At 57.3% G+C, this 8464-nt stretch overlaps 1 protein-coding gene across 3 annotated transcripts in view; it reads left to right on the top strand.

The window, feature by feature from the left end:
• The first annotated feature begins 326 nt into the window (after window positions 1-326).
• The window catches only part of SHISAL1 (shisa like 1), an 85680-nt gene continuing 77542 nt past the window's right edge, over window positions 327-8464 (top strand). For 2 of the 3 annotated variants that reach the window (XM_017850041.1, XM_017850044.1), the window contains exon 1: window positions 327-548. The gene's annotated coding sequence lies outside the window, so the exon portion shown is untranslated. The remainder of the gene's footprint in view (window positions 549-8464) is intronic. The other variant, XM_017850045.1, reaches the window with a different exon arrangement.

Raw genomic sequence — 8464 nt, 5'->3', positions numbered from 1 at the left:
GCAGGGCGGCGGGAGCTCGGCGAGCCCGGGCGAGGGGGCAGCAGAGGGCGCGGCGCGGAGCGAGCGCCAAAGAGTGAAGTGGGCAGCGGCGGCGGCGGCGGGCGGCGAGCGCGGGGCCCGGCCGAGCATGAGCGCGGCGGCGGCGGCGGGCGGCGGCCGCGGCGGCGGCGCGGGCGCGGCTCGGGGCGGCGGGCGGCCGGCGGCGCGGGTCCGCGAGTAGCGCGGGCGGCGGACGGGGCATCGCGGCCGGCCGCCGGACCCCGAGCCGTACGCGGAGCCGGAGCTTCAGCCTCGCACCAGCCCAGCCCAGCCCCGCCCGGCCCAGCTCCGCGCCGCGCCCGGCGCGCCTAGGAGCGGGGCGCCTTCCGAGCGCCGATCCAGGAGCCCGGCAGTCCCCGCGTCCCCGCGCCCCCAGAAGCCAGGACAACTGTTGCGGCGGCGGCGGTGGGCATCGCGGGGGCGTGGGCAGCCCCCGCACCCCAGCAGGCGGGGCTCCCGCGGCGCCGGCTCCGGCTACGGAGCGAGGGCGAGCGGGCGGCGGGCACGAGGTGAGCTGCGCCCGGGGCGGCAGGGCGGGGGGGCCGCGCGGGGAGGGGCGCGCCCGGGCCGGGGTCCGAGCGCGGCGTGGAAAGGGGCCGGGGCGGAGCTCTTGGCGGAGGAGAGTCTGGGCGAGTGGGGGGCGGGGTCTGCGGCGCGGGGCTCCGGAGAAGGGGTGAAGGGTGGGCGCACTGAGAGAGGCGGGTAAGGGTCATATGACTGGGGTCCGGGGCTCTTTAGAAAGGGGCTGGGGACGACCGGGGAAGGGTCTGGGGGCAGGAGCCCTGCGGGACAGCCGGTGTTCGGCACTGGGGTCCGCGCCGGCGCTCACCAAGGTCGGGGTCGCTGAACCTTGGAGAAGAAGGGCCGGGTTGCGAAGAGCAGTCCGGGGCGCACCGTGCCGGGACGCGGTGGCCGGGACCGGAATCCGCGTCCGAGGTGGGGACTGGCTTCCGAGAACCGAGTCGGGGAGCGCAGTGAGCTGGGAGCCCCGTGCGGGCTACACAGGGACTGAGGGCCACGCTGCGGACCCAGAGGGGCCTGGGGGTCCCAGCTGGGCAGCGCAGGGGACGGGGAGAAGGACCCCTCCCAAGTGCCTGCTCCTCGGTCCTGGTCCGCCGTGTGGCCCCCGCGGAATCGCTATTGCCTCCAGGGGCCGAATCAACATTGATCCCGCGCCCAGGTCTGGGTGGCCCCGAGGGCAGCCTCAGAAGCTCATTAGCGCCCGCGGTTGCCATGGCAACGAGACCCCAAGCGTCTCGAGGTTATATTTATTCTAATTATTATTATCATTATTAGTATTAGTATTTGTTACCCAACCAGAGGGAAAAAGAAAGGGGGAGAAAGCCAGTGCGTCCTGGCGCCTACGACTGTTACCTCTTTGGAAAGAGTCAAGAGGATATAGACGAATAAGGCCGGGTCCATTCCCCCGCTGGGTGCCCCCCACTCTTGCTAGCTGCCCCAGCCTCCCCCCGGGGCCATCGGACAGGGAAGGGGAGTTATGTAATCTGCGGGAGAGCACCTCTGGGGATGCCTCTTTGTATCTCCCCTACCTCTCTGGGCCTCCTGAGCCTGTTGTAAGTGACTGCACCTGACACTTACAGGAATCCCAGCCTAGGATGGGAAGAACACGAAGTGCCCCACACAGGGACTCTCTGGGGGTGGCCTCCAGTCCCCTCTCCAGGGCTGTATGACCTTGACCAAGGCTCCTGACGCCTCCCAGCCGGTTTCCTCATCTGGAAGACAGAATGGCAGCCATGCCCACCACCAAAGGCTGCTGTGAGCTCACTGTGAGAAACACTTGTCGGTTCCCACTGAGCGTTGGTGGCTGTGTGACCCCAGGCAGCTGTCCACATGTCTGTGGACCTCAGGTTCCTAGACTATAAAATGAGGGCCCTGCTGTAGGCGTTGTCTAAGGTGTTTTCGGTTAGTAATGTCCTGTGCATCTCGCTGCTGGGTGGCTGTGCCTGAAATACCATCAAGTTCAGCTCTGTTCAGACCCAGACTGATGAGAAGTCCCTCCCTGCATCACCCTTTGTTTCCTCACCTGAGTCTGATTGTCCAAATCTCTCTGGGAATCAGATGGTCCAGGGGTAATCGTTGGGACTTTTCACCTACGGGTAGGTTTCAGCTTCGGTGAGAAATGTCATTCGAAAGCAGAATTCAAATAACCTTCAGGTCCCAGCATCAACCAGGACAATCCCCATGCCGGTCATGGTTGCCTAGAACTGGGGGGTCGCTCCCCATGCCCTGGATCTGTGACTGCTCAGTGCAGAGCACCTCTCTGCAAGCACCCCGTCTCTCCAGAGAGGCTGTCTGCTGTGCCTGTTCTGGCAAGAGATGACCAGGAAGTTCTACAACCAGGCAGCTGGTTGTGGCTGGTTGCTGAATGCCCCAGGCAAGGGTTTCTGACGGTTTCTTTCTTTAATGTCATCTTCACGCTGCGTTCCTGGCTCTATCTCAGGCATCTGGGAGGTATGGACTGATGAAGAGGAGTGAGGGGAGCAGTTTTGTTTGGAGCCGCGTGCACGCGCGCACATGCGCGCGTGTGTGTCCCATTCTCGCTCTCCTGAGCCACCCAGCCTGGAGCTTATCAGGGCAGGTGGACTGGATGAGAGGGGTAGGGGGCAGGGCCAGTGCTGCTCAGTCAGACCTTTGTAAGTGACAAAGAAAGCAAGTGGGACCTGCCTAGAGTGAGACCAGCTGATGGCCACTCCCAGTTACCAGTCATCCATCCATCCATCCCTTCCCTCCCCTTCTTAAGCCAGCTCCCCTAGCCCACATGCCTGTGCTGAAGCACCTCGGCTCACCCTTGGCAGCTGTTGAGGAAGCAGAGGAGGAAGTGACCCTGGACAAGCGAGCAGAGCTGGAGGCATGCCTAGGTCAGGCCATGAGGCAGTGGGGAGCTCCCAGGGGTCGGGAAGTGCACGTGCGGGAGGCACTTGTCCTTTGGAACCTGGGAGGGGTTGGGGCCGGGGGAGCTTGGTCCAGAATGACAGGCATGAATCAACCAGAGGAAGGGGGAGGAGATGTTCTGGGCAGGGACCCTCTATGGGCAGAGATGCAGACACAGCAGGGTGGCTGAAGCCTTCTGGACCTGCAGGGCTGGGAGGTGGCTGCAGGCCTGGAGGGCTGGGGGATGGAGCTCCCCTGGAGCAGGGCCAGAGCAGGAGACAACACCACCCCCAGCTTGGGTGAGGGTTTGAATAGCAGAGTGGGGCAGGGAGGAGGGAGGGTGGCCAGGTTTGGAGCTTAGACAGCTTCTGGGTGGGCTGCCCATGGTTGAGTTGGGCAGAGGGAGAGGCAGTTTTGGCCAAGATGGTGAATCTGATTTCCAGTTTCCTAGGACAATTGGCCAAGCCCTCTCCAGCCCCACCCCAAAGGCCACACTGCAGGTGGGCTGCCTCATGCCCAGGCCCTTGGCTTCTGGGGTGGGTCGGGGGCGGTGGCATGTGGACACCAGGTCTGGCCACTTCAGCTGTCTGTGTCCACAATACAGGACTTCACCGAACAGGCTCACAGTTGCACCCCGCACAGAACTAGGATTGCACTTGGCAGTGACAGCCCAAAGGCCTGCTCCAAGCCAGGTACCATGCTAAGTGCACTCAGAACCCAGCTTCCCACTTAATCCTCATGCCAACCTTGTCAATGGCAACTGTAGATTCTGTTGTATAGATGAGGAAACTGACCCAGAGAGGCTAATAATACATAACCTCACCAGGACCAGGCTCCCAACCACTACACTATATCGCCTAGTGCGGGGTGGGGATGTAGAGGCTCCTAAGACACAGCACCAGGAGCCATGACAGGGTTGGGGCCCCATAGTCTCACTTCCTACTCATTATCCTGTTTACTTTCCCGTATTACTGACCCAGAGCATGGCCCGCCTTATGATTAGATGAAAGCTATCACCTCCCTTCTTAGGGATGCTCTGCCTCTATTAACCCAGTCTCGGCTGCTTTAGCTTCTCCCCAGTTGACTCGTACAATAGATTCACAGGATCTTAGAGCGAATTGAGAGCCCCTTCCCCTGCTGCCCCAAGAGGGGCTTCTCTCAGCCCAGCTGCTCTTTCAGAAGTTACTGAAACAATCGTCAACACCTAAGAATAGTGGGACCTCGTTTCCTAAACACTAAACAGGCAGGGTTCTGGACATCTGAGCCAGGATGAGTGAGGAGTGTGACCCGAGGCCCTGTCCACCCTGGTTATGCCCTCCTGGGGACAATAGGGGACACCCACTTTGTAGACGCTGGTCTCACTCTGCCCAGGGCCTGGCAGGGGGGTGACCCCATCTTTTCCTCCCTCCCTTTTTGTACCCCTTCCCTCCTTCCTGCCTTCCTCCTGGGTACACATTCCTTGACCCCCAAGCATGAACCCCCTGGGGAGGTGGAGGAGACCCCAAGGTTGTTGAGACCCACTCCCGGGCAGCTTCCAGCCAACCTGTTTAATGAATGACTCTATGAATAAATCATTCTCTAGCCGGGGCCCCCACTCCCCACAAGCCCAGGATTTCTTGTTCAGCACCTCAGGACACAGTACCTCTGAAAGTGCCAGACCAGGCCCAGGCAGGGTCTCTGGCGTATGCGCACGTGTGTGTGTGTGTGTGTGTGTGCACACCCCACTCTCCACAGCCCTCAAGGGGGTGGGCAGGGCGGTAGACAAAGACAGTGCCAGCAGCAGGCCTGAGCCTCGTGCGCTGTGCTGTGATGGGGAGAGGCCCCAGGAGCTGCTGGTGGAGGGGGTTGAAGCTGATCTGCTTCCCCATATTCAGATGGGGACACTGAGGCTGAGAGAGGGCTGGGACTGCACTCAAGGTCACACAGTAAACTGGGGATTCTTGAGGGCCAAGGATGCTCAAGCCTATATTGCAGACACGGTGGACATTGTCTAGAGGCCTCGAGGAGCTTTGGGGAGTCGGGGCGGTGTGGGACAGTACAGACATTTCCTAGATGACGAAATTTGCCCTGAAACCCCCCGAGGCACTCCTTTTAGGAAAAGGCTTCAGAATCTCTCCGTGCCTGGCCATCCACAGAAGCAGAAGCTGAGATGAAATGTAAATGCCTCTAGTCCTATATTTTCCGACGTCAACCTGAATGGGGCATTTATATCGACAGCCCATGCCCCCCAGCCTGCTCTCCCTCCCCTCCCATCTGGGGCACATGCTCCAGTCACCACCCATCTGCCCGCACGCACACCTACCCCAGCAGATGTGTGCAAACGCTCCTTCCAGAAATTAAGAAATAATGCATGAGTTTCCCAAATTACACCCATTTAACACTGAATTAAGTTCTGGAACCTCTTAACAGAGCCCTGGGAGGGAAAAATTTTTTTGTTCACACTTCCCTGGAAAATGAGACAAACCGTGATCTTTGAAAACCCAGCTACATAATCTGATTATTCCTCCCTGGCAAGCCTCAGAGAGGTGCCCAGCAGAGGGAGGGGACGGCCGGCTCTGCCGCTGCGGAGAGATTTGCATTGGGAAATTGGGCTGGGAAAGTTTGTCTCCCGTGCCAGATTCCAAAGCTCCTCGTTGTTGCCTGATGGGCTCAAAATAAAGTGCCGTTTTCTTAGATATTGGCACAAATTAAAAATAAAGGCAAATTCCTTCCATAATCCAGCGCGAGAATTTCCTCTGAGGCTCCCAGAGCTTGTCACGGAAACGATGGTGATTTGCTTTCACTTTGGGTTCCTTTCCTTTGTCGGGAGAATTGTACGTGAGCAGCTGGATTTACAGACCAAAAGAGATGCATTTAGCGTTCATTCATTCCACATTTCTGGAACGCCTACCGAGTTCTGGACAGGGTGCCAGGCCCAGGGGGCGAGGAGGGGCGATTTGAAACAGGGTCCTTCCCTGGTGAGTTTTGTAACGTGTTTGTCACAGGGAGGGGCAGGAGAACTAAAGAAAAACCAGCCTCTGAGAGGGGTCAGGGAGGGCTTCCTGGTAGAAGTAACTTTCAGCTTGGGTCTTGAAAGGTGCGTAGGAGAAGGCAGAGGGGCATTTGAGAAGGAGGAGTGGCTTGAGGAAGGTCTCAGTGTGGGTCTCACACGGATGTGGCTTCTCGTTATGAAGGTTCCTTTGTGACAACCTGGCTGGACATGTGGCTTTTTACAAAGCCCTTTCATATCCATTATTTTCCACTGCCCTCGGGTAGCCCAAGGCAGGCCAAGTTTCCCTAAAGGAGAGAGCTGAGCCCAGAAGCCCAAGGTGGCCAGAGTCACAGCCAGGCAGGGCTCTGAAACCCAAGGCCCTGGATCTCATGGGCTCTGTGTGGGTGGAGAGCAAATAGAGTAAGTTATTCTATCGAAATTCTAAAACTTAAAGAACCACATACATGAATTCCAAAGTCTAGAAAGGCCCCTTTCTCCCTCCACGGGAGCCGAACTCCCTGGCTGCAAGAGGGGCTGGGCTTCAGGACCTGGGTCCTGGCGATGCCCATGCTGGGGCTGCCAGCTCTGAGCCTCGGTCTCTGCGTCCAGAAAATGTGCTGATGGAGCCTCTCTCTGCCCATTTGCAGGAAGTCTGGCATCATCCCAAGCCCCAGAAGGCCCAGGTTCAGCCTTCAGCTCAGTGAGAGTCCAGCAGGGTCTTTTTTTCTTTGGAAACGGAGTATCTCTCTGTCACCCAGGCTGGAGTGCAGTTGCTCAATCTTGGCTCACTGCAACCTCCACCTCCTGGGTTCAAGTGATTCTCTTGCTTCAGCCTCCCCAGTAGTAGCTGGGATGACAGGCGCGCACCACCATGCCCAGCTATTTTTTGTCTTTTTAGTAGAGATGGGGTTTTGCCATGTTGGCCAGGCTGATCTCGAACTCCTGACCTCAGATGACCCACCCACCTTGGCCTCCCAAAGTGCTGGGATTACAGACGTGGGCCACTGTGCCCAGCCCTCCAGCAGGGCCTTTGCTGTTTAAATTGTTCAGGCTTCTGGGAGCCAGGCTGGGGTGTGGCAGTGTAGCACCAGCTGGGTGCAACTGCTTGGAATCTGATCCCTAGGACAGAAAGTCCTTTGGGGAATGAGCCATGCAGCTGAGATGAGCCCCATCGTCAGGACAACGGGCCAGAGGGAGGCTCCGGGTGCTGATCCCTGGCAGGCTGCCTGCTTCCCTAAGAGCAGCCTGGAATTCCCGAGGCTATGCTGGGGTTCTGCCCAGACAAGTCTCCTTGCTGCTTGCTCCTCACTTTGTGACCTTGGGCAAGTTATATAACCCCTGGAGCCTCAGTTCCCTTACCTGCAAAATGGGTTATTGTGAGACCAGATAAGAAAAATTCATACAAAGGGCTTAGTTAGCACAGTGTGGATTCAATACCTTGTCCACCTCTGTATTCTCACTTTGATACTGTTACCAGCTTTGTGTTACTGTGTTAACATTGTTGCAGCCCTTCCATGAAGCAGGCAGGCAGGAACCAAGTCTGCTCATCCACAGACCCCTAGAGTAGGGACTGCCATGCCTGTGGCTGTTGAATGAATGAGAAAATGAATCAGGTGAGCAGTTAGACCAGTGGCGGTGTTGCCTACCCAGCGCCATGGCAACCACAGACCACGCAGGTGGGAGCCAGCTTTGGAGCCTGGGTTCCAATCTAGCCCCATCTCTTACTAGTGACCAGTGGGGGCTGCATATTTCCCTCTGAGCCTCAGCATCCTCATTTTCAACATAGGGCTAATAATGATGATAATAACCTGAGTGACTTGAGAGGCTTTGAGGCAGAGATTGTAACATTTGGGACAGCTGGGTTAGTTACAGCGATAACCGTTAAGTTTTATCCCTAAGCTCTGGAGGGTCAGTAAGAGTTCAAATCCCAGTCTCCACTCCTCCTGGCTGTGTGGCCTTGGACAGATTACATCACCTCTCTGAGCCTGTTTTCTCATCTAAAAATTGAGATGATATCCACCTCTTCAGGATTTAAACGAGTTATTGCAAGGAATGTGTTTGGTGCAGATGGGCATATAGTTAAGTGCTCAGTAAATATAACTGGTATTATTATCACCACTGCTACATTTAAAAACAGAAACACCCAGGAGGCACAGAAGTGGTGAAGGGTCAGAGAGCCTCTCTCTGGAAGGGTGGAGGCTGCCTTGTTCCTAGTTTAGCTTGATAGTATCAAGCCCAGGTTTGGCATGCTTTGGACAGGTTTCTGGGAATGAAGTGATGATGGATGGATGGATGGATGGATGGATGGATGGATGGATGGTGGGTAGATTAATGCATAGATGGATGAATGGGTGGATAGATAGATGAATGGGTAGAGGGATGGATGAATGGGTGGGTGAGGTGGGTGGATGGATGAATGGATGGATGGATGGATGGTGGGTGGGTGGGTGGATGGATGGATGGATGGATGGATGGATGGATGGATGGTGGGTGGATGGATGCATGGATGGGTGGGTGAGGTGGATGGATGGATGGATGGATGGATGGATGGATGGATGGATG

This window comes from Rhinopithecus bieti, unplaced genomic scaffold (genome assembly GCF_001698545.2).
Source record: "Rhinopithecus bieti isolate Rb0 unplaced genomic scaffold, ASM169854v2 scaffold_33210, whole genome shotgun sequence".
Classification (NCBI taxonomy): domain Eukaryota; kingdom Metazoa; phylum Chordata; class Mammalia; order Primates; family Cercopithecidae; genus Rhinopithecus; species Rhinopithecus bieti.
This window is presented reverse-complemented; position numbering and strand designations above follow the sequence as displayed.